Genomic DNA, 25,211 nt, shown 5'->3' on the forward strand with positions numbered 1-25,211 from the left:
ATGTGAGAGCATTCTTTAGGAGGGTGAATCCAGAGAAAGCATTTGGCCCAGATGGTGTACCTGGCCAAGTACTGATGACCTGTGCTAATCAACAGGCTAGGATGTTTACTGACATCTTCAATCTCACGTTTCGTCAATCTACTTCAATCATACCAGTGCCCAAGAAGAATGTGATAACCTGCTTCAAAGACTATTGTCCTGTAGCACTTATATTCACTATGATGAAGTGCTTTGAGAGATTTGTCGTGAAACATATCAACTCCTACTTGAGGAGTGATTTGGATCCACTCCATGTTAACTATCTTCACAAGAGATGCCATTTCTTTGGCTCTTCACTCTGCTCCAGAACACATGGGCAATGAAAATGCGTACATCAGGATACTCTTCATTGACAATAGCTCAGCATTCAACATGAGTTCCCCTCGAAATTCATTACTCATTTTCAAGATCTCATCTTTGGCTCCTCCCTGTGCCACTGGATCCTGGATTTCCTTCTTTGCAAACCCCTGTCAGTATGAATTTGCAACAGCATTTCCTCCACAATCATCATCAGCTCAGGTCACCTCAAGGTTATATGCTTAGCTCCCTTCTTTACTCACTTTATATCTACGGTTGTGTGACTAAGTCTAGACTGGTGGTGATAAATCAACATATTGGAGAGAGATTGAAAATCTGGTTGAATGGTGCCACAACAGCAACCTCTCCTCTCATCAAAACCAAAGAGCTGATTATCAACTGGAAGGGGAAGAAGCCAGAGGTCCATAAGCCAGTCTTCATCAGGGGAATTGGAGGTGGAGAGGGTCAGCAGCTTCAAATTCCTTGGCATTATCATATCAAAGGATCTGATGTGAGACCAGCACATGGCTGTCATTACATAGGAAGTACAACAGCACCTCTACTTTCTTAGAAGTTTACATAGATCTGGCGTGTCACCCAAAACTTTGACAAACCTCTATAGATACACAATTAACTGGTTGCATTATAACCTGGTATGGAAACACCAAAGCCCAGGAATGAGAAAACAAACTACAGAAAATGGTAGATGCAGCCCAGTCCATCACAGGCAAAGCTCTCCCCACCACTGACCACACTTGCATAGATTACTATTTCAAGAAAACTGCGTCCATCATCAAGGACCCCATTATCCAGGCCATACTCTCTTCTCACTACTACAGTCAAAAATAGGTACAGAAGCCTTAGATCCCACAACAAGTTCAGAAACAATTATTACCCTACATCCATGACACTCCTAACCAGAGTGGATAACTTCACTCACCACAATACTGACCTAGACTCCCTTTCAAAAACTCTTTACAACTCATGATCTTAGTTTTATTTTTCATGTGCGAAATTTGACTTCTTTTGCACATTCGTGTTAGTTTTCGTTTATGTATAGCTTTTCATAAATTCTGTTGTACTTATTTATATTTCTGCAAGCAAATGAATCTCAACGTAGTATATAGTACCATATACATATTTTGACTTTAAGTTTTCCTTTGAACGTTGAACCCTGGACAACTGATTTCCTTTACATCCTCTGTGCTGGCGGAGAATCTGATGCAAAGTCTGTAAGTCAAATAGAGCAGTTCCGTGGTAGGTGCCAACAGCCAGCAGCCAACAACCAAAGTAGTGGATGGCCCTTTGCATAGCAAGTGTTTTTGCATGTCTCTGCAAAACAAAGAACAGAGAATTCTCAAAATGCTTAAAGGAGAAACCACTATTGAATCATTTTACTTCACTTGCAGTCTTTCTTCAGGTGCTATACCAGTGCAGACCAGGCAAAGAAAATTATTAAGGTTTGCAGTAACGCATTAAAATGCTGGAAGAACTGAGTAGGTCAGGCAGCATTTGTGGAGAGGAATAAAGAACTGAGGTTTCAGGCCAAGACCATTCATTAGGACTTATTTAAGTCTGTGATAGAAACTGGGTCTTTGTATCCTTTTGGATAAAAGAGATTCTTCCTACCTCCTCGTTGAGCCTTTTAGATTAGATTAGATTTAACTTTATTGGCATTGTGCCGAGTACAGATACAAGGCCAATGAAATGCAATTAGCATCTAACCAGAAATGCAAAGAATAGTGTTATTTACAAAATAACTGTGAATAAAAAGTAAGTGCTACAGCACACAAATATAAAAGTACTGAGACAGTACAATATGGGTGCAATACTGCTTAGCGCTGTGATGTGAGGTTCAGCAGGCTCACAGCCTCAGGGAAGAAGCTCTTCCTGTGCCTGCTGGTGTGGGAGCAGAGGCTCCTGTAGCACCTACCAGATGGGGGGAGAGTAAGAAGTCCATGGTTAGGGTGAGATGCATCCTTGATAATGCTTTTCGCCCTGCCCAGGCAGCATTTGTGGTAGATGTTCTCAATGGTGGGCAATTGGGTGCTGATAATCCACTGGCCAGTTTTCACCACCCATTGGAGTGCTTTGCGGTCTGATACGGGGCAATCGCCATACCGCACTGAGATGCAGTTGGGTGAGTATACTCTCAATGGTACTGCGGTAAAGGTCCGTCAGTATCTTGGGACAGAGGTGAGCTTTCTTGATGCTCCTCAGGAAATAAAGGTGCTGATTCAGTCTAATTGGGCCATTGGTTAAATGGGGCAGCTGCTTATTGGGACAACTCTTAAAGAACAAAAGATAATCAAAGGATTCCCTTTGTTTGTTTGAGATCCTATGCCACTTAATTGGAAGAGGAGACTGCTCCTGCAGTTTCCGGCATGTGCACTTTGTTAGACACTACACCGTGCTTAGAGTGAATGGTTTTAAATAGCATCAGTTGCATGTGCTTGTGTTATGTTATCCATCTGGCCCGACGGACACTGGTTTCAAAAGCACTGAAAATGAAACAATTTTACTATTTCAACCAATTAGTAAACATGAAAAATTTGAAAATATCAGAATCAGAATCAGGTTTATTAGCACCAGCATGTGACATGAAATTTGTTAACTTAGCAGCAGCAGTTCAATGCAATACATAATCTAGCAGAGAGAGAAAAAAATAATAATAATAAATAAAATATAATAATAAATAAACAAGTAAATCAATTACGTATATCAGAATCAGGTTTATTAGCACCAGCATATGACATGAAATTTTTTAAACTTAGCAGCAGCAGTTCAATGCAATACTCAATCTAGCAGACAGAGAGAGAAAAAATTATAAATAAAATAAAACATAATAAATAAACAAGTAAATCAATTATGTTTATTGAATAGATTATTAAAAAATGTGTAAAAGCAGAAATACTGTATATTAAAAAAGTGAGGTAGTGTCCAAAGCTTCAAAGCCCATTTAGGGATCGGATGACAGGGGGAAGAAGCTGTTCCTGAATCGCTGAGTGTGTGCCTTCAGGCTTCTGTATCTCCTACCTGATGGTAACAGTAAGAAAAGGGCATGCCCTGGGTGCTGGAGGTCCTTAATAATGGACACTACTCCCTAAGGATGTCCTGGGTACTTTGTAGGTTAGTGCCCAAGATGGAGCTGACTAGATTTACAACATTCTGCAGCTTCTTTCGGTCCTGTGCAGTAGCCCCTCCATACCAGACAGTGATGCAGCCTGTCAGAATGCTCTCCACGGTACAACTAGAGAAGTTTTTGAGTGGATTTGTTGACATGCCAAATATTGACACTCTTCTTGAAAGTTACAATGAAATAAAGATTTGGAGAATGCAATTTTTGAAAGCATTGTATCAAAATACCAAGACAGGAAATATGGAAATAAGGAAAGTGATGAAGATGACACATCTGAACTTGAGCTAGTGACTGTACAGGATACAAGGAAATATATTGTTGGATCGTGACATGTTCATGTCGGAAAGCAATGAAGGCAGTCCATTATCTACACTAGATGAACATACACCGATTTACATTCAATCAAAAGAATGCAGCAGCATACACTGGATGAATTCCTCTGTTGACAATTATTAGGAACAAACATACAGTGTTAAAATACTGTAGTAGTATTAGTAGTGTTCTGATTTGTTCTGTATTTCATTTACTGTAAATGCATAATTTATTACTCAAATGGTAGTTTGTCCTTTTTTATAACTTTTTAACTATTTCCATAAAACTTCGACTAATTGGTACATCTGCTTAATTTGGTCCAAGTGTACTGCTCCCAATATGTCCAATTAACCAGAATCCACTCTATATGCTTTTGAAGTATTTATTTTCACTTGTATTACATTATCTGTCTCCTTTCCTGAAAAGACACATGCTTTTATTTGCTTTGTTGAATCTTGCCAGCATCTTTCCATGGAAGTCCTGGAGTATAGTACTAGTGAGATCCTTAAACTGGTGTCAACGTCATCCGTCTGACACTCTGCCAGTTGGACTCCATTCACTGGCAGCCCAGTAGAAACTCTATTTCAAAACTCTCATCCATGTTTCCATGTTCCTTAACTCTTTATATTCCACTTGGCCTTTTGAGTCTGAGACTTCTGCATTGCTCTAATTCTGACCTCAATCCCCAAAGTATCTGTAATCAAAGCTCTGTGATGCTTCTGCAAATCTCTACTTCTTTTAAATTAAAGCTTACCTCTCTGTCCATGTTTTGACTTAATCATCTTAATATCTTCAATTTTATTTGCAGTATGACATGTCTTGAGACATTTTGTTACATTGGACTATTTTTAGATAAATACAAATTGATGCTGCTTTTAACTTACGGTAATCATTCTGCCTGAACAAGTTTAAGAATAAATGATTCTATTAAAAAAACACTGAAATACAGAGAGAACTTCCAGAAGTGTTTCAAGAAACTGTCTTACTTTCCATGGATAAAATAAAGCTTTCATTTCCTGCATTCAACTGCATAGTATCTTTGACTTTACCATGTTTGTTAATTATTATAAACATGCCGAAGTCCATTCTTCGGTCAATGTTTCAAGCTCAGCCAAAGGTTTCTGAGAAATGACTAACTGACATACATCAGATTAACTATTAACAGTTATCCAATAATTTTCTTTCCTATTGCTCTAAAGCATCTCCAATGCAGACATAAAAAGTTATTGGTGAGTAATCTTGGGAACTTTTGTGTTTGATAGAATAAAAGTGCTCTGAACAAAGAATTATTTGATTTGGCTTCATTGAAGGTTTAGTTGAGGCAAGTGGTTTTGACTTCAATTCCTGAAGGACTCTAACTTGCCCAGATAAACTTGTGTGGGTAGGATAATCAAACATTGAGATAATTAAAAATAAAGATAAAAAGATTCTGTGGATCAAGTGATTACAGCAGGCGGTTTATGGATCCTGCATTTGATAATATGCTCAATCTGCCATCTTAGACAAATTCACTCCAGCATGGTTAAAGAAACTATTATCCAAAATACACCTTGGTGAGGGGAACGTTTTAGAAATTATAATTTGAGTTAGAATTATCTATCAGTTGGACAAATAAAAATTCATAAGTGAAATGCAGCATGGATTTATTCAAGGTAAATTTTGTTGAAGTAATTTGATAGAGTGTTTTCTCTCTGACTCTCTCTCCACTGTGCTTTCTTACTTACTGAGTCCACCCAGCATTCTCCCTTTTTGTTTTTGGACTTCTAGCATCCATTACAATAAAAGCATTGTAGATCCAATCGTATTGGAAGCAAAAACTGTATAAATTAAACATTAGATTATGCAGACCCGTAGGAGCAAATCAATTGAACACATAATCAAAATGTAGTCACACTAATTCCTTGGTTTAAATGTAAACATAAGCACAATGAAAACATAGCTATACATCTAGGAACATCGCCAGAGGAACTGTGAGAAAGAACAGATGTGGCAAACTAGTTTCTAGATCAGAGACTGATGCTAAGGTCTATAACACTTGAGTTTCCCATGTCAGGAATAAAGTACTCCTGGAAGCTTTATGATGCAACATTGCCCCACTGACAGACCTGCCCCGTTCTCCTATATTGATTTCCCAGCCAGTTCATCTCATGGCACCATGCCTTCTCTTGCTGTTGGAAAATTAAGTGAATCTTCATTACCCAATTTTGATTCTTTCACATACTTATTAACAAGCAAACAGGTGACCAAGGAACATATATTTGCAAATGAAACAAATATTTGGCCAAAGAAAATGAAAAGTAAGTACCTTTTTGAAATGGCACTATAAATTATTCCAGAATTAAATATTCTGTTCCAATAGGCAATAGACCAATCCTGAAATGTTAGCAACTGTGACGGCATCAGAAGCATAAGACCATAAGATATAGGAGTAGAATTAGGCCATTTGGTCCATCAAGTCCTCCCTGCCTTCAATCATGGCTGATCCTTTTCTTCTCTCCCTAGACTCACTCCCCAGCCTTCTCCCTGTAACCTTTGATGCCCTGTCTAATCAAGAACCTATCAAACTCTGCCTTAAATACACCCAATGACCTGGCCTCCACAGCTGATTGTGACAATAAATTCCACAAATTCACCCACCTCTGGCTAAAGAAATTTCCCCACATCTCTGTTTTAAATGGAAACTTCTCTATCCTGAGGCCGTGCCTTCTTGTCCTAGACTCCTCCATCAGGGGAAATAACCTTTCCACATCTACTCTGTCTAGGCATTTCAACATTTGAAATGTTTCAATGAGATCCCCATCTTTCTAAATTCCAGCGGGTACAGACCCAGAGCATCAAACATTCCTTGTATGATAACCCTTTCACTCTCGGAATCATCCTTGTGAACCTCCTCTGAACCCTCTCCAATGCCAGCACATCTTTTCTCAGATGAGAAGCCCAAAACTGTTCATGATACTCAAGGTGAGGCATCACCAGTACCTTATAAAGCCTCAGCATCGCATCCCTGCTCTTGTATTCTGGACTTTTTGAAATGAATGCTCACATTGCATTTGCCTTCCTCACCTCTGACTCTACCTACAAATTAACCTTCAGGGTGTTTGGCACAAGGACTACCAAGTCCATTTGCATCTCAAATTTTTGGATTTTCTTCCCATTTAGAAAATAGTCTGAACATTTATTTCTACCAAAGTGCATGACTGTGCATTTTCTAACATTATAATTTATTTGCCACTTTCTTGCCCATTCTCCTAATCTGTCTAAATCCTTCTGCATTCTACCTGTTCCCTCAACACTACCTGCCCCTCCACCAATCTTCATATCATCTGTCAACTTGGCAACAATACCCTCTATTCCATCATCTAAATCATTGATATACAGCATAAAAAGAAGTGGTCCTAACATCCACCCCTGTAGAACACCACTAGTCACCGGTTGCTAACCAGAAAAGGATTCTTTTATTCCCATTTGCTACCTTCTGCCAATCAGCCAACACTCTAACCATGTTAGTAACTTTCCTGTAATAACATGAATTCTTAACTAGGTAAGCAGCCTCTTGTGTGGCACCTTGTCAAAGGCCTTCTGAAAGTCCAAATATACAACATCACTGCATCCTCTTTATCTATCCTACATGTAATCTCCTCAAAGACTTCCAATAGGTTTATCAGGCAAAATTTTCCCTGACGGAAACCATGCTGACTTTGTCCCATTTTGTCTTGTGTCACCAAGTACCCCATAACCTCATCCTTAACAATTAACTCCAACATCTTCCCAACCACCAAGGTCAGGGTAACTGGTCTATAATTTCCTTTTTGCTGCCTTCCTCCTTTCTTAAAGAGTGGAGTGACATTTGCAATTTTCCAGTCCTCTGCCACCATGCCAGAGTCCAATGATTTTTGGAAGATCATTACCAATGCCTCCACAACCTCTACTGCTACCTCTTTCACAACTTTGGAGTGCAGTTCATCTGGCCTGGGTGACTTATGTTCCCTTCAGTCTTTCAGCTTTTTGAGCACCTTCTCCCCTGTAATAGAAACTGCCCTCCCTTCCCTTCCCCTGAACCCTTCAATATCTGGCACTACTGTTACGCTACTGCTATGAATGACTGGAGAAGCATGAGGCCTACACAACACTTAAAATAACATAGGAGTGTAGGGTAATGAAATCGATGGCAACCCTCACCTGGCTCATGTATAAACTTGGCTCATTAGCTAACTCTGCTAACAACCACGTGACTCAGAGATGAGAAGGACATCTTTCATACACAATATATATCTAGGGTCGGGTATGATTTGGATTCAACCAAACAAGAAAGTTGGGATGTTCTGGGGAGGAACATAGATTGTAGCAAATGCTGTGTGAATACTGCTCCATGCAAAGTATTGTTTGCCAGATAATTAACAGATCGTACATCAGTTTAAAACTACAAAAGAAATATATTTATCAAATTTTCATCTTTAGTAAAGAGGTACAGAAAAATAAATGAAAATTAGAAGGGCCCACTACAGTTCAGCCAGTCTAAATTTGCACATAAACTTTGTTGTTCATTTCTGGAATAGTGGGGTGTATCACTGATGCACCATCAATAACTCTCTCTGAGACGTAGAAGCAAGATATTGGCTTTTATTAACTGGAAGAAGGAACAAGCAGTGGTTGACCACCATACTACATCCTGGAGACAGAGAGGCCGGGCTCAGACCTCAATCACCTTTATACAGGGGTCTGTGGGAGGAGCCACAGGAGCAGTCAGCAGGGGTCTGTGGGAGGAGCCACAGGAGCAGTCAGCAGGGGTCTGTGGGAGGAGCCACAGGAGCAGTCAGCAGGGGGCATGTCCAGACAGGTATATGTAGTTCACCACAATCACTTTAGTCATGCATTGGACCCACAGTCTGTGAGAAGGCACCCGCCACAGTCCAAATTTCCCTCAAAGACCATCTTGAACGAAACTGGATCTTTCGGGAGTATTGGCCCTTCCTCTTTGGAGCCATTCATCTGCACAAAGCATTTCTTACAACGTTGACTCTTCTTTGAACTCAAAAAGGCATCATCCCTTGCGCCTGTTCCAGAACTCCTGGCCAAAACATAGACCCCAAACCTGACCGCGGTCCTTTAGAAATCTGCTCCCACACAGCACTCTCAGAGAGATATGACACGCAGCAAGACAACCCACGATTGGCTGACACTACATTCCCAAGTTGGACGACATGGCTCCTTATCTTGAGCCGAAGCCAAAACATTCTTACGAACAGGGCACTTTGCTTTTACAAAAAAAACTGTTAAAATAAAAATACATCAAAGCGTAGTAGTAGAAATCTTACCCAGGGCATTACATGTAGATAATTCACAAGCACCAACATTGAGTTGGGATTTTACTTTAAGTGGCTGGTCTGATGTGATGAAGGGTTTTAGTGCACTTTTGAGTTCAGCTTTTTGGTGTTCAATAAATGAGTTGCACTGGCTTTTTTGAAACATAAAATGCCATTTTATTTATGAAAAGAAAACTACATTGGTGACCCTGAAGCTCTAGGACAATTCCAGAGTTATTCAACGTGTCGGTCAACGCAATCACTTTGAAATTACCGGAGTTTTGGGAGCAAAACGTTGTTGCTTGGTTCATGCAAGCAGAGGCTCAATTCACGTTTTGAGAAATCTCGGCCAACAACACCAAACATTTCTATGTGGTAGTGTTGCTTAGCAACTCCCTGGCTGCGGGAGTGGTGAGTCTACTAGAACACCCGCCTGAACATGATAAATACCAACTGCTGAAAACTCATCTTCTACAGACTTTTGGACTATCGGAGTCTCAACGCGCCAAACAGTTGCCCTCCTTGCCTGACCTCGTTGATAGTAAGCCTTCGGAGCTAACGGACCACATGATGTCACTCCTGGGAAATCTCCATCCTTGTTTTACTTTAAGGAACACTTCATGCAGCAAATGCCTGATCCAGTTCATATAGCACTTGCTAATGTACCCATGATGGACCATAGGGAGCTTGCTAAAATGGTTGATGTCTACAGTCAGCTGGGCTGACTGTACATCATTCCTCCTCCTTTCTCTATCTCAATAAGCCCAGTCAGCAAGGCCCCCAACATAAGGACACCTGCAGCTGCAAAACAGATGACTGTGGACCTGTGCTTTTACCTGCTTGTTCTGGTAGGAATGCCAGGAAGTGCCAACCATCTTGCAGCTTCAAGTGAGCCAGTGCATCAGGCCATCAGAGGTCTGTGAACATCGTGGGCTCCAGCTACCGGGGTTGTCTACTGTACATTACCGACACCCTCCCATGGTGACACTTCTTGTGTGACCTTGGTGCTCAAGTGAGTGTGCTGCAGGCATTGTCTATTGATCTGAGACAAAGAGTAATGGATCCTTGCTGGAGGCCACCAATGGCAGCAAGACAGATGACACTCTGCTTCAGTGGGTGACGTTACAGATAGGACTTCGTCCTGGCTAAAGTGGCTAGACCTCTGCGTGGTGCAGATTTCCGGTGTGTCCAAGGACTGCTGGTCGATCCAAAGAACTGTTGGCTTGTGGATGTCAAGGACTTTGGGTCATAACCCTCCTCCCCATGCAAGTTCCCCACAACAACTCTGTCAAAACTCACATGTGAGTTTATTCAACTGCTGGGCAAATTTCAAACCTCACCAAGCCCACATTCTCCACTACAGTCACAAAGCATGGGGTCAAGCACCACATTGCCACAACTGGCCGACCAGTCCATGCCTGCATGCGTATATTGGACCACGAAAAGCTGGCAACTGCGAAGGCTGAGTTTACCAACATGGAAAGATGTTGTATGCTGATCAAATAGCCTCTGGGGTTCACCCTTCCATATGGTCCCTAACTCCAGCGGTGATTGCCCCCCATGTGGCGATTACTGATGTCTTAGTACCCCCGATTGCTACCCAGTTCAACACATCCAACTCGTTCAGCTGGAAAGTCAGTTTTTTTCCAAAGTCAATTTAGTTAGGGCTACATCAGGTGCCTGTGTGCTCAGAGGACATTCCCAAAACATCTCTAATAACCTCATTTGGCCTTTTTGAGTTTCTGTGCGTGCCATTTAGGCTGAAAAATGCTGCACAGACTTTCCAAAGGCTGATGGACTCCGTATTAAAAGACTTAGATTTTCTTTGTGTTTACCTGGATGACATACTTGTCACCAATGCATCTAAATCCGAACACGTATCTCATCTCTGCACACATCTCCAGTGCTAAAGCCAACATGGTTTGATCATTAACCATGCTAAATGCCAGTCTGGGTTGTCAACCATTGACTATCTCGGTCATCGCATCTCCACATAAGGTGTGAAGCTGCTCCCATCAAAGTAGACACTGCTCCCATTACTAAAAACAACTGCAGGAGTTTTTAAGCATGATGAATTTATATCTCTGCTTCATTCTGTGAGCTGCAGAACTTACAGTGCTGTACAGTGCGCTTAAAGGCAATACCCATAATCACATGCTTGACTGGTCAGCAGACATGACCAGGGCATTCGATGATACCAAACGATCTCTTTCTTACATGACCCTTGCTCTTACGCACCCACAGCCATTACTACTTGATGCTTCAGACTACACTGCAGGTGCTGTGCACGAACAATTGGTCAAAAGCATGTGACAGCTGCTCGCCTTTTTCAGCCGCCAGCTTCATCCCCCCTGAAAGGAAGTACGTCACGTCTGACCGTGAGCTTCTTGGTCTCTGTGTGACTGTCCACTATTGTCCTTTTCTTTTAGAGGGTCACCATTTCACAGTGTTTGTTGATCACAAACCCCTTGTGCACATGATGGTCAAAATATCAGACCCTTGGCCTGCACAGCAGCAATGCCTCCTGGCCTACAGATCCGAGTTTACGACTGATATACAACATATCAAGGGGAAAAATGATGTCGTGGCTGATTGCCTCTCACAACCAGCCATTGAGGCCATACACATAGGGGTTGACTATGCTGGCATGGGAGCTGACCAAGCTGACGATCCAGAGTTTCAGGCTTACAGAGCAGCTGCGGGCCTGTGGTCGGCCGACATTAAGTTCAGGGAAGCTGAGGTTTCTCCCCTGTGCGACATCTCAACCTGCCACCCTCGCCCCATCATGCCTGCAAACTGGAGGCATGGTGCTTTTGACTCCATACATGGCCTCTCAAGTCTGGGCCAGAAAGCCTCACAAAATCTGGTTGCACGAAAGATTGTGTCGTGTAGCCTTCGAAAGGATGTGTGTAATTGGACTGCGGTCTGTGTGGAGTGCCAGTAGGCATAAATTAACCATCATGTTCAGGCGCCATTGGCACCTTTCGAGATCCCTGAGTGACGGTTTGACTATGTCAGTCTGGACCTTGTTAGTCTTCGTTCCCCCTTCACGCACCTCCTCACCATGGCGGACTGTACCACCAGGTGGCAAGAGGTCATCCCACTAGTATCAGTGATGGCTGCAGACTCAAGTGCTCAACAGCACCTGGGTTGCTCAGTTTGGCACCCTATCTGATATTTCCTCTGACCTATCAAATCCTCTGGACTACGATGGCCCAGAACCTCAGCATTAGGCTATTGCAGATACAATAGGGTCCTTTAAGAGGCTCCTGGATAGGTACATGGAGCTTAGAAAAATAGAGGGTTAAGGGTAACCCTAGGTAATTTCTAAAGTAAGTACATGTTTGGTACAGCATTGTGGGCCAAAGAGCCTGTATTGTGCTGTAGGTTTTCTATGTTTCTCTGTTTCTATCACACCCTAGCATATCACCTGCAGTCCAATGGCCTACGTGAGCGGTTTCACCGCTCCTTAAAGGCTGCTCCGAGAGCCCCACTGACTGATAAGAGTTGGCATCATCATCTCCCATGGGTCCTGCTGGGGTTCAGAATAAACTCCAAAAGAGGACATGCAGATGCCTGCAGCTGAGTTGGTATACGGGCAGCCATTTCGAGTGCCAGGTGACTTCATTCCTGACTCCACATCTGGCTGGTTGGCCTCTCAACAGAGTTCCATCCTCCTCAGTAAATTCAATTCCTTTTCCCCTATTCCTACTTCCCATCATGGCGTACAGCTCTCTTGGGTTCCTGTTGCCCTACATTCTGCCTCGTTTATTTTAGTTCACCATGATGCACAGCAACATCCCTTTAGGCCCCCTTACAATGTCCTGTTCCGTGATTAGGAATGGGGAGGAAAGAATCTTGTCATAGATAAGGGGGATAAACCTGAACATATTTTGGTAGATCGCCTTAAACCGGCCCACCAAGATTTGGGGTGTTCTGTTACCATTTCTGTGGTCATGACATGACATGAGTGTGTCAATGCACCTCTGGATGAGCCAGAGGCATCTGCTGTTCCCCCACTCTTGGATCGTAGGACCTGAGCCGGGCTCCGGACAGACTCACAACACCAGTTTTAGTGAATTCCGGGGGTGGGGGCTGTAGGGTAACATAATTAGTGGAAATGTACATAATTCACAACCACCGACATTGAGTTACAGTTTCACTCTAAGAAGCTGGTCTGATATGGTGAAGTCATTACGTAAAGGTTTTTAAGCGCACTTTTGAGCTTGTGTTTTTGGTGTTCAATAAGTGAGTTGCTACGGCTTTCCTGAAACGTAAAACTCCTCTGCCATTTTATTTGTGAAAACCTACAAGAGCACTTGGGTCTTGGTTCTCTGTAAGACATAGTACTCATTAAGACCATGATATTTATTTAAATTAGGCCGAAGCTCCATTACACAATTCAGACATCCGAAAGTGTCCATTTGCCTGTAAGTTGGTAAATTGGTAAAGTGAATTCCTTGATTATTGTTACATAGATTCATAACACAGTAACAAGCCCTTCAAAAGTTCGGGGACTGCTCAATACTCTTACAACAGTTGGATAGAAGCTGCCCTTGAGCCTGGTGGTACTTGTTTACGGGTGTTTTATCTTCTGCCTGATGGGAGGAGATTAAAGAGAGAATCCCAAGGATGGTTGGTGCATTTGATTACACTGGCAGCATTACTGAGGCACTGAGAAGTGTAGACAGAGTCTACAAAGGAAAGGTTTGTTTCTGTAATGAATTGAGCTGTGTCCACAACTCTCTGTGGTGTATTATGGTCCCGGTCAGACTAGTTGCCACACTGAGCTATGGTACTTCCAGATAAGATGCTTTTCAAGATAAAAAATGGTGAGGGTCAAAGAGGATATCTACATTCATTTAGCCTCCTGAGGAAGTACAGGCGTGGTAAGCTCTCTTGGCTGTGGCACCAATGTGGTTGGACCTGTACAGGTTTTGTGTGATGCATACAAAGCTGAAGCTTTCTGCCTTCTTAGCCCCAGCACGACTGATGTGAACAGAAACATGTGCACTCCCCTCCATTCCTGAAGTCAATGGCTCGCTCTACTGTTTTGCTGACATTGAGGGAAAACCTGTTGTCATGACAACATGTCACTCAGCTTTCTATCCATTTTCTGCACTCCAACACATCGTTATTTGAGTTACAGCTCACTACAATGGTATTTCTTCAAACTTGTAGATGATGTTAGAGCACAAACTGACCAACCAATCTTGAGTGTATTGCAGAGATTCCCAACCTGGGGTGGAAGGACGCCTTGCATAATGGTATTGGTCCATGGCATGAAAACGTTTGGGAACATCCGATGTATAGGAAAAAGAGTAAAGGGCTGAGGATGTAGCCTTGTGGATCACAGCCCAGATCTTCATGACTATTTTCTCTTGCTTATACCATAGTTTCCAGTTTGGGAAGTCCTGGATTGACCTCTGAGGTATACAGCCCACTGCACACTTGCTGATGAAGTCCATGACAGTGGTGACATACTCATCTCAGGTGAGTGGCCTGCCTTTGAAATGAACCAGTCTACTGACTCAAAGCAGTAGTGTAGACTCATCGATTTCCTCTGAGCAAATGAAAGTTACATGTAAGGCCCAACTGCAAATGATACTGATACTGCAATGAACTGCTCTTCCTCTTTAAAAACGGTGTTAGGCTGCCACACACCTACATGGTGGACTTGTCCATCTGCTGCTTACAATAAAGTACTGCAATCTGTTTAATTAGCTGTGAAAACCATCTGTCCCTGCAATGTGTTAAATTTTATTTGAACTTCACCATATCCAGTAGTCTTTTACATGAAACTGGCTTATGCAAACAAGTGTTGTCCTTTATTTGGGTTCAAGCACATCACACCACAGTGAGTTATATTGGTAAATGTTGAATTAATTCATATGTCTGATTATTGAAGTGACAATCTGGTATGTACAGTTACCTTCAGTTGTCATAGTGATGGCGGTGGGGTGACTTCAATGATTATATGAAATTAACATTAAGGTAACCTATTTTGAAAGATGACAATAAAAGCTAAAATAAAATAAATTTATTCACAACACATTAGCCATGCCTGTGCAAACACCAGTTCCTAGATAGCCTTAGCTCCTTCAAAGGAATGTCATCAGGTACTGCAGAAGGAGAACAAGTGAGCTTTCCTTCATAGTATGTGGGAATCACAGGATCATTGAATAAAAACTTTCTCTTTTGCATTTTATCGATATTTCATTATGGAGAGCAGCCTGCACTTATCAGCAATGGTTGATAAGAAAACATGGATGGCATCCAATGTAATCTTCAATTAATAATTCAATGCAGTTCGAAGTGCATTATTAGGATTAGCTGAGACAGTCTGTAAGAATGGGAAGTGTATGAGAGGAGGCTTCATGTTCCAAGAGGGTTCGATGTTTAAGCCCCAAGGCTTCTTGGACTATAATTGTATATGGACCAGCACAGGTAGATTCCCAAAAGTAAGATGAAAAGACTGTGAATGGGGAATCATTCTGGCTATTCTGAATATAAAACAATAACTATGCCAGGCCAGAAATTTGGAACAGATATTCAATTTGCAATAAATACAAAAATAATCTCAGACTTCAATCTGAATTGTGGAGAAGTAAGTAAGTTAACACAGTGGCCAAACAAAGGAAAATTAATTATGTCAAAATAATATATCATTCTTAATTTTCTATGTTAGTTTCAGAATATATTTATTTTTTACGCAGTATATGGGAAGTCAAAGAGTGATGGTTCTCTTTATTATTATTTGTTTGTTGCCTACAGTGAACTGGAAGCCAAAAGTGGTCTGATTTACCCTTAGATTAAATCATATAGTAATGAGACAATTTTATCATATTATAAAATCTATCATCAGTTTGTCAAAATGCTATCCTTTTATATTAAGGAGTTTTTGAATTAAATTAAATCATTACCTTTTGATCCCTTTTATAGTTCTTATAAGTGAAGGCTGAATTATAAATGAAAGCAAGAGAAATTCAGCAGAACAGCAATTTATAATGATTGCTGAATTTTACCAGCTTCCAACACTAACCATTTCATTTTCATATATCCAGAAACATTACAACATCTGATAACCTAGATCCACTGTGAATACACTGACACGTTTTGTTATTTTTACAGACAGATGCACATCTCTTGACAATTAAACCAAAATGAAATGTCTTTACACAGAGTACATGGAAAACAAAATCTAAGGCTTTATATAGTGCTTCAAAGAAAAGTGAAGTATTTTCACCTACTTGCATGAGAGTGGGGTGATCGTAGCAATTTTCAGTACTTTCCGATGTTCAGTCATTGTTATTGTGTAGGAAATAGGGGAACAATTAATTTGCACTCTAATCTACTTGGTTAATTTGTTTAAGTGATTCTGACCGAGAGGTAAATACTAGTTATAGCACTTTTGTTAACTCACCTACACTTTTTTGAGAGAATGTCACAAGATATTTTACATGCACCTGACAGATAGAGACCTCAGTTTAATTTATCTTCAAAAGATCATTGTCCCTTGGTAACTTGCTAATGTACTGGGAGTTCAGCCTGCATTTTCCTGAGAAGATTATTAAACACAATATATTCTGATTCAGAGGGGAGATTTCTATTAAATGAGTTATATCTATCATGAGAGTTACTGGATGATAATAGAGATGTTAATGGAACTTTCCACTTTCAGTAACAATATTAATATCATTGGAGTAATTCAAGTCTGGGATCTTACTGGCAAGATAAACTTTATGTCTATAGAATGTCAATGAGCTACATTATTGAAGTCCTGTAGCTCTTCTAGTGAATGTATCCCCTAGAGCACTGTTATAGTAGGGAGTTCTAGGAATTATGTTCTCCAATGGTGAAGGAAAGACTTTATACTACCAAATCAGAATAGTGAGAGGAATATGCAAGTGGTGGTGTTCCCATGAGCCTGTTGTCCGCTTTGAAAGGGAGAATATAACTACAGCTGTAAAAAAAATCTCTGCTGCACCCAGTGACTCTGTGATCTCTGTCTCAGAGGCCAAGGTTAGACTGTCTTTCAGGAGGATGAACCCTCGCAAGGTGACAAGCCCCAATGGAGTACCGGTTAAGGCTCTGAAAACTTGTGCCAAACAACTGGTTTGAGTATTCAAGGACATTTTCCACCTCTCAGGTTACAGTCAGAAGATCCCAGCTGGTTCAGAAAGGCAACACTAATACCAGTGCCTAAGAAAAGTAGTGTGAGCTGCCTCAATGTCTATCATCCAGTAGCACGCACATCTACAGTGATGAAATGCTTTGACAGATTGATCATGGCTAGACTAAACTCCTGCCTCAGCAAGGACCTGGACCCATTGCAATTTGCCTATCGCCATAATAGGTCTATGGCAGATGCAATCTCAATGGCTCTTCACACAGTTTTAGACCACCTGGACAATACAAACACCTATGTCATGACGCTGTTCATTGACTATATCTCAGCATTAAATACCATCATTCCCACAATCCTGATCGATAAGCTACAGAACCTGAGTCTCTATACCTCCCTCTGCAATTGGATCCTTGACTTCCTAACAGGAAGACTACAATCTGTATGGATTGGTAATGATATCTTCTCCTGAATGATGATCAACACTGGCGCACCTCAGGAGTGTGTGCTTAGCCCACTGCTCTACTCTCTCTATACCTATGGCTGTGTGACTAGGCATAGCTCAAACACCATCTATAAATTTGCTGATGATACAACCATTGTTGGTAGAATCTCAGACGGAGATGAGAGGGCATATAGGAGCACAATATACAAACTAGTTGAGTGATGTCACTGCAACAATCCTGCACTCAACATCAGTGAGACAAAAGAGCTAATCGTGGACTTCAGGAAGGGTAAGACGAGGGAACACATACCAATCCTCATAGAAGGATCAGAAGTGGAGAGAGTGAGCAGTTTCAAGTTCCTGGGGGTCAGGATCTCTGAGGATCTAACCTGGTCCCAACATGGTAATGCAGTTATAAAGAAGGCAAGGCAGCGGCTATACTTCATTAGGAATTTGAGGAGATTTGGTTTGTCTCTTAAAATATTCAAAAACTTCTATAGATGTACCGTGCAGAACATGCTGGCAGGCTGCATCACTGCCTGGCATGGGGCACTACTGCACAGGACCAAAGGAAGTTACAGAAAGTTGTAAAATTAGTCAGTTCCTTCTTAGGTACTGGCTTCCGTTGTATCCAAGACATCTTCAAGAAGCGATGCCTCAGAAAGGCAGCGTCCATCATTAAGGACCCCCATCACTCAGGACATGCCCTCTTATATATACTTACTGAAGTTCATTTCCTTATTTAATCTTTTTCTTTCTATATTATCATGCATAACAATGAACTGCTGCTGCTAAGTTAACAAATTTCGGCAGTGACAGTAAACCTGATTCTGATTCTGAATTATCCTCCTTGTTATACACCACAGAAACAGTAAGCAGTATGATTATAACAGAAATAGAAATTAGAGTCATGGAAAGAGTAACAATTGAGGAAAGGGTACCAATTGTGTATACTACTCTGTCCTGTTTGAGCTGCTCTCTTGAATTTTGTTTGTCTTCAATCATCCAGGTGGATATAGGAATATGCTGTTTTCCTTATACCCTTGTAACTGATGGAAAGTCTTTGGGATGGCAGAAATATCCATATTCTCAAAAGTTCAGCTGTTTGTTATGTGCCATGTCATATGATGTGGGCACTCATGGTCTTTACATGACCATGATTGTTCTTTGCAAATTTTTCTACAGAAGTCGTTTGCCATTGCCTTCTTCTGGACAGTGTCTTTACAAGACGGGTGACCTTAGCCATTATCAGCGCTCTTCAGAGATTGTCTGCCTGGCAACAGTAGTCGCATAACCAGGACTTGTGATATGCACCAGCTGCACATACCACCGCCCTCCACCTGATCCTATGGCTTCACAAGAAACTGAATGGGGGTAAGCTTCTTGCCCAAGGGAGACCTGCAGGCTGGCAGAGGGACAGAGTACCATAGACTTCCTTTGGTAGAAACGTATCACATACCTTCACCCCACCACCCAAAAGAACTAAAAGGGAGTAAAATCATCATAAGTAAAAAGGAGCTATTTATCTTCCTGTAATTCCAGCAATATGTCCAAAATTAGAATTGGTTTATTATTGCCACATATACCAAGGTCCAGAGAATTTGTGCGCCATTCATACAGATCACTTCAAAGCATAAAGTACATTGAGGTAGTACAAGGGAAATGCAGAATATAGTGTTACAGTTGCATAGAAAGTGCAGCACAGTTAGATGATAAAGTGTAAAGGTGGTGATGAGTTTATCTTTAATGTACAAGACATGTTCATTAGTCTTATAACAGAGAGATAGAAGTTGTCTCTCAGCCTGGTAGTGTGTGCTCTCATGCTTTTGTATCTTTTGCTTAGTGGAAAGTAGGGGAAGAGACAAAGACTAGATGAGAAAGTTCTTTTATTATGCTGGCTGCTTTTCTGATCCAGCAAAAAGTGATGACACAGTCCATGATCGGAGGCTTTGCTAAAATGGTGAGGGACCATGGAACTATAACACTTCAGTTGAGGAATTTAAGAAAAGAAGGAGGTATTATTGTCTGTAGAATTTATATATAATCAGCAACTCATCTGTATTAAGCCCAATCAATCATTCTTCCTAATCTGATCTCCCAAAATCTTCCAATAGCCAAGCCATTGTTCAGTCACATTTTGTATGCAACTAAGTTTGATAGTTACCTCTAAAGTTTAATAGTGCTGACGTTTCTTTAAAAGCTACACATCAAGCATTTCAGCACTAAACAATTAACAGAGAGGAAGGCAAATAAACTACTGATCTTCTGCAGGCTAATTTTAAGAGATTTTATGTAATGCTGAAGTCGTCTGCATCATTTCCTCATGGACATTGCCTTAGAAGTATAAAAAAATTGAATACTGAATAAGAATTCAAATTCCTACATTTTCTCCAGTCATATCAGATATATTAAGCTAATTTTTGATTCCAGATATTTTTATTTTACAGGCATTGGGACTAGCTGGCAACAATGGGAAAATAATACCCTGGATTTTAATGGAAATGAAGCTAATTCTTGCATATTCATATTTACTGGGCAAGTGTCTCGAGCCAAAATGGGGTCACACAGATGGGGAGAAATTAAGGGGGAGAAGTTACAGAAATTGAGTTCATGCCATCAGGCTGGAAGCTACGCAGATGGAATATGAGGTGTTGCTCGTACAACCTGAATGTGGCCTCTTTCTGGTCCTCCTCACCTGCCTGTTGTCTCCCTTTGGTGCCTTTCCTCTGTCTCTTTGTTCCATGATTTACTCTCCCTCTCCTATCAGATTCCTTCTGCTTCCGCCCTTCCACCTTTGATGCCATATCCCCAGATCCCTCTGTTCTACCGCATTCCTTAGTGCCTGTACCACTCACTGTGTAAGATTTGTCCTCCAGAAATGAAACACCTCACACTGGCCTGCATTAAATTCCATATGCCATTTTCAGCCCATGTTTTTCCAGCTGGTTCAGATTCCACTGCAAGCTTTGCTAGTCTTCGTCGCTGTGCTCTACTCCTCCAGTCTTGGCATCATCTTCAAATTTGGTGATCCAGTTTACTACATTCTTATCCAGATCATTGATACAGGTGACAAACTGATCCAGCGCCAATCCCTGCAGCACACCACTGGTCACAGACTTCCAGTCAGGGAGGCAATCATCTACTACCATTCTCTGGCGTCTCCCGCAAAGCCAAAGTCTAGTCCAATTTACTACCTCATTGTGAATGCCAAAGGACATTGTTAAAGGCCTTGCTAAATTCCATTTAGACACCATCTGCTGCCTTGCCTTCATCAACTTTTCTGGTAACTTCCTTGAAAACTCTAGAAGATCTTCTGTCAGGTTAGAATCATTTGGTACAGAATATGCAATCCCATTGAGTTAATTACTGCTAAGTAACTTTATGTCAAATATGAGTAACTTTGAATGAGTTCATTCTTGCCATTGGTAACCTTAAACTTTGCATTTTTCCACTTTCGACCTTCTTTTTAAAATTTCTTTTTCCCTTCTAATCAAGTTATTCTCCAGATTGCTTTGCTTTGCTTTACTTACCTTCATAATACCATACAGAATGATGTTGGTCCATAATGGCTTCCAACAGAGCAATCACAGCAGCCCCCTCTTCCTATTTTCCTGTACCTCTGCAACTTATTTTTTCTGAAATATCTGTCAATTAATTTGCTACTTAGATGGACTAAGAGACAATTTTTAGGAGGCAAATAAACCCCTAACAGCACAGATTTTGGGAGGTAATTTTCCTTTCAGGTTCTCCAGAGATATCAGGAGACCGAGGGGTTTAGAGTGGAGAGGAGTGTATGAGGAAGTGGAGCTGAAAGTTGATACAGACATGAGAGAAGAAATTGGTTTGATTCAAATGAATTCATGAAACACAGGGTCTGACAAGTCTGTTTCCCTGCTGTATGACTGTATGGTGCACGTAAGACAAACAGACAGACATACTTTATTGATCCCGAGGGAAATTGGGTTTCGTTACAGCCGCATCAACCAAGAATAGTGAAGAAATATAGTAATATAAAACCATAAATAATTAAATAATAATAAGTTAATTATGCCAAGTGGAAATAAGTCCAGGACCAGCCTATTGGCTCAGGGTGTCTGACACTCCGAGGGAGGAGTTGTAAAGTTTGATGGCCACAGGCAGGAATGACTTCCTATGATGCTCTGTGTTACATCTCGGTGGAATGAGTCTCTGGCTGAATGTACTCCTGTGCCTAACCAGTACATTATGGAGGGGATGGAAGTCATTGTCCAAGATGGCATGCAACTTGGACAGCATCCTCTTTTCAGACACCACCGTCAGAGAGTCCAGTTCCACCCCCACAACATCACTGGCCTTACGAATGAGTTTGTTGATTCTGTTGGTGTCCGCTACCCTCAGCCTGCTGCCCCAGCACACAACAGCAAACATGATAGCACTGGCCACCACAGACTCGTAGAACATCCTCAGCATTGTCTGGCAGATGTTAAAGGACCTCAGTCTCCTCAGGAAATAGAGACAGCTCTGACCCTTCTTGTAGACAGCCTCAGTGTTCTTTGACCAGTCCTGTTTATTGTCCATTCGTATCCCCAGGTATTTGTAATTTTCCACTATGTCCACACCGACCCCTTAGATGGAAACAGGGGTCACCGGTGTCTTAGCCCTCCTCAGGTCCACCACCTGCTCCTTAGTCTTTTTCACATTAAGCTGCAGATGATTCTGCTTGCACCATGTGACAAAGTTTCCCACCGTAGCCCTGTACTCAGCCTCATCTCCCTTGCTGATGCATCCAACTATGGCAGAGTCATCAGAAAACTTTTGAAGATGGCAAGACTCTGTGTTGTAGTTGAAGTCCGAGGTGTAGATGGTGAAGAGAAAGGGAGACAGGACAGTCCCCTGTGGAGCCCCAGTGCTGCTGACCTCTCTGTCTGACACACAGTGTTGCAAGCGCACGTACTGTGGTCTGCCAGTCAGATAATCAATAATCCATGACACCAGGGACACCAAGCATCCACCTACATCACTGTCAGCTTCTCACCCAGCAGAGCAGGGCGGATGGTGTTGAATGCACTGGAGAAGTCAAAAAACATGATGCTCACAGTGCTCGCCGGCTTGTCCAGGTGGGCGTAGACATGGTTCAGCAGGTAGATGATGGCATCCTCAACTCCTAGTTGGGGCTGATAGGCGAACTGAAGGGGGTCTAAGTGTGGCCTAACCATAGGCCGGAGTTGCTCTAGAACAAGTCTCTCCAGGGTCTTCATGATGTGGGACAAAGGGACAAACGTGGCAGAAATCTTTTTATTTGTACCTCCCTCTCCATATCTCTCCTTTCCTCTTTCATTTTTGCCTCTTTTACTTTCTTTCATCAGTTACGAAGTCAATCAGGACTTAAAAACCAGCAGATAACCAGCAGGGAAAGGCAGATAACTAACAAATTAGGAGGATATGCTGATAGGTTTGGAGGAAGTTGAGTGGAAGGAGGTTTGTTTAACACCTGATCAATGAGAGAGTCTAGTTGGGCTAATTTGCAGGTTGCTATTTTATAATTTCTATGTTAATAAATAATAGATCATGAGAAAAATGGCAATAAGAGCTGATTAAAGGAAGTGAATGAATAGATTGTAATGGAAGTCTAATCTCTAATGCTATTGAATAAGTCCTGGTATCCCTCTGAACTGGACACAATCAAGAAGCAAATTCAATTCGCTGGCAGTAGTTCTCCCTCATAAAAATATATTTTAACTCCACAGCAGGTAATGATTACCAGCTGCTATGTAATTGCACCATAGAATGAAACAAGATTTGCCAGCCTCCTGCTTTGTGTCAACACTGGATTGATTGAGTGCTTTATCAAAGTCCAACTTTGCATTATTTAGGAACTGCAAGGTAATATAACTTACGGGCTTATCTGACTTCTGACAATGTGGCTTTTTAAGTCCTGATTGACTTTGTAGCTGATGAAAGAAAGTAAAAGAGGCAAAAATAAAAGAGGAAAGGAGAGATATGCAGAGGGAGGTACAAATAAAAAGATTTCCGCCATGTTTGTTTTTGTTCCAGATTGCAGTCCCTTTTGATTTCCACTTACACAACCTCAAGGTATAGAAATGTGCAACCAATGAAGTAGTTCTAAAGTGCATCTTTTGTTGTAATTTACCACACGCAGCAGCCAATTTGATAAAGAGCTACAAACAGCATCAGGAAAATGGCCAGGTAATCAGTTTCAATTGAGGAGTAAGTATTGGACAAGGTATCACAAGTAATGGAACCTGCTCAACTCCCGAGAGATCTTTTAGCTGAGTTAACAGGGCCTCAGTTTACCTTATCATCTGAAGGATAACAGCTCAGTAACACAGCTCTCCAATGATATTACACTGGAGTGTCAGCTCTGATTTTGCTGAGTATATGACACAGAGCCTGTATTGAGATGAATAATAAGTTGTACCTGGATATACAGGGGAAAAGGTAGTCATAAAAGAATGTGATGACTCATGGGTTATTGCTAATGTCAGGCAAGTGCAAGCAAATCCGTTAAATGTTATCGCATATTGCCAATCTTTTGAAGAGATTGACAAAGTGTAGTTTGAAACTTCCGTTCAAACGAAGCCCATTAGTTCCCATCTCCCATCGACACCATTGTCCAATTAATCTTCTGTTCAGCCACCCAAAATTCAGGATCTTTTGCAATAATTTTCCCTAATGAGACTACCTTGCAGCGTCTCACTGAGACACGCAAACTGCTGTTTTAATGCATTCTTCGGAACTAACATGATCACTTCAGATTAAAACAAAATACTGTTTAATAACTGGGTGTTGTAGCAGGGTTTGACAGCTGTCCTTTTACCTCCACGCCCAAATTCACTGGGCTGTAAGTTTGTTTCTGGCTGTTTATGTGCATAATTAATAAGTTGGGAGAGTCGTAAATCAGGTCTTAATCTGCCACTGAATTGTCAACCACATTTAGGCAAGGCAAAAGCCACATGGTGCCTAAATTCTGAAACATTATGCTGACTTATTAATGTTTGTTGAAAAACTGGAATAAGTACATTGTTGGATAAAATTAGATTAGACTAGACTCAACTTTATTGTCATTGTGCCAAGTACAGATACAAGGCCAATGAAATGCAATTAGCATCTAACCAGAAGTGCAAAGAATAGTGTTATTTACAAAATAACTGTGAATAAAAAGTAAGTGCTACAGCACACAAATATAAAAGTACTGAGACAGTACAATATGGGTGCAATACTGCTTAGTGCCGTAGTGTGAGGTTCAGCAGGGTCACAGCCTCAGGGAAGAAGCTCTTCCTGTGCCTGCTGGTGCGGGAACGGAGGCTCCTGAAGCGCCTACCAGATGGGAGGAGAGTAAAAAGTCCATGGTTAGGGTGAGATGCATCCTTGATAATGCTCTTCGCCCTGCCCAGGCAGCGTTTGTGGTAGATGTTCTCAATGGTGGGCAATTGGGTGCTGATAATCTGCTGGGCAGTTTTCACCACACGCTGGAGAGCTTTGCGGTCCGATACGGGACAATTGCCATACCACACTGAGATGCAGTTGGTGAGTATGCTCTCAATGGTACTG

General features: G+C 41.5%; 1 long non-coding RNA gene across 1 annotated transcript; it reads left to right on the forward strand.

Annotated features, from left to right (window-relative positions):
- The first annotated feature begins 4,984 nt into the window (after positions 1-4,984).
- On the forward strand, positions 4,985-18,959 carry LOC140732822 (uncharacterized). The gene is made up of 3 exons (XR_012100151.1): positions 4,985-5,016; positions 14,487-14,583; positions 18,846-18,959. It is a non-coding gene; the product is annotated as an uncharacterized lncRNA (long non-coding RNA).
- Positions 18,960-25,211: the final 6,252 nt, after the last annotated feature.

This window comes from Hemitrygon akajei, chromosome 9 (genome assembly GCF_048418815.1).
Source record: "Hemitrygon akajei chromosome 9, sHemAka1.3, whole genome shotgun sequence".
NCBI classification, from domain to species: Eukaryota; Metazoa; Chordata; class Chondrichthyes; order Myliobatiformes; family Dasyatidae; genus Hemitrygon; species Hemitrygon akajei.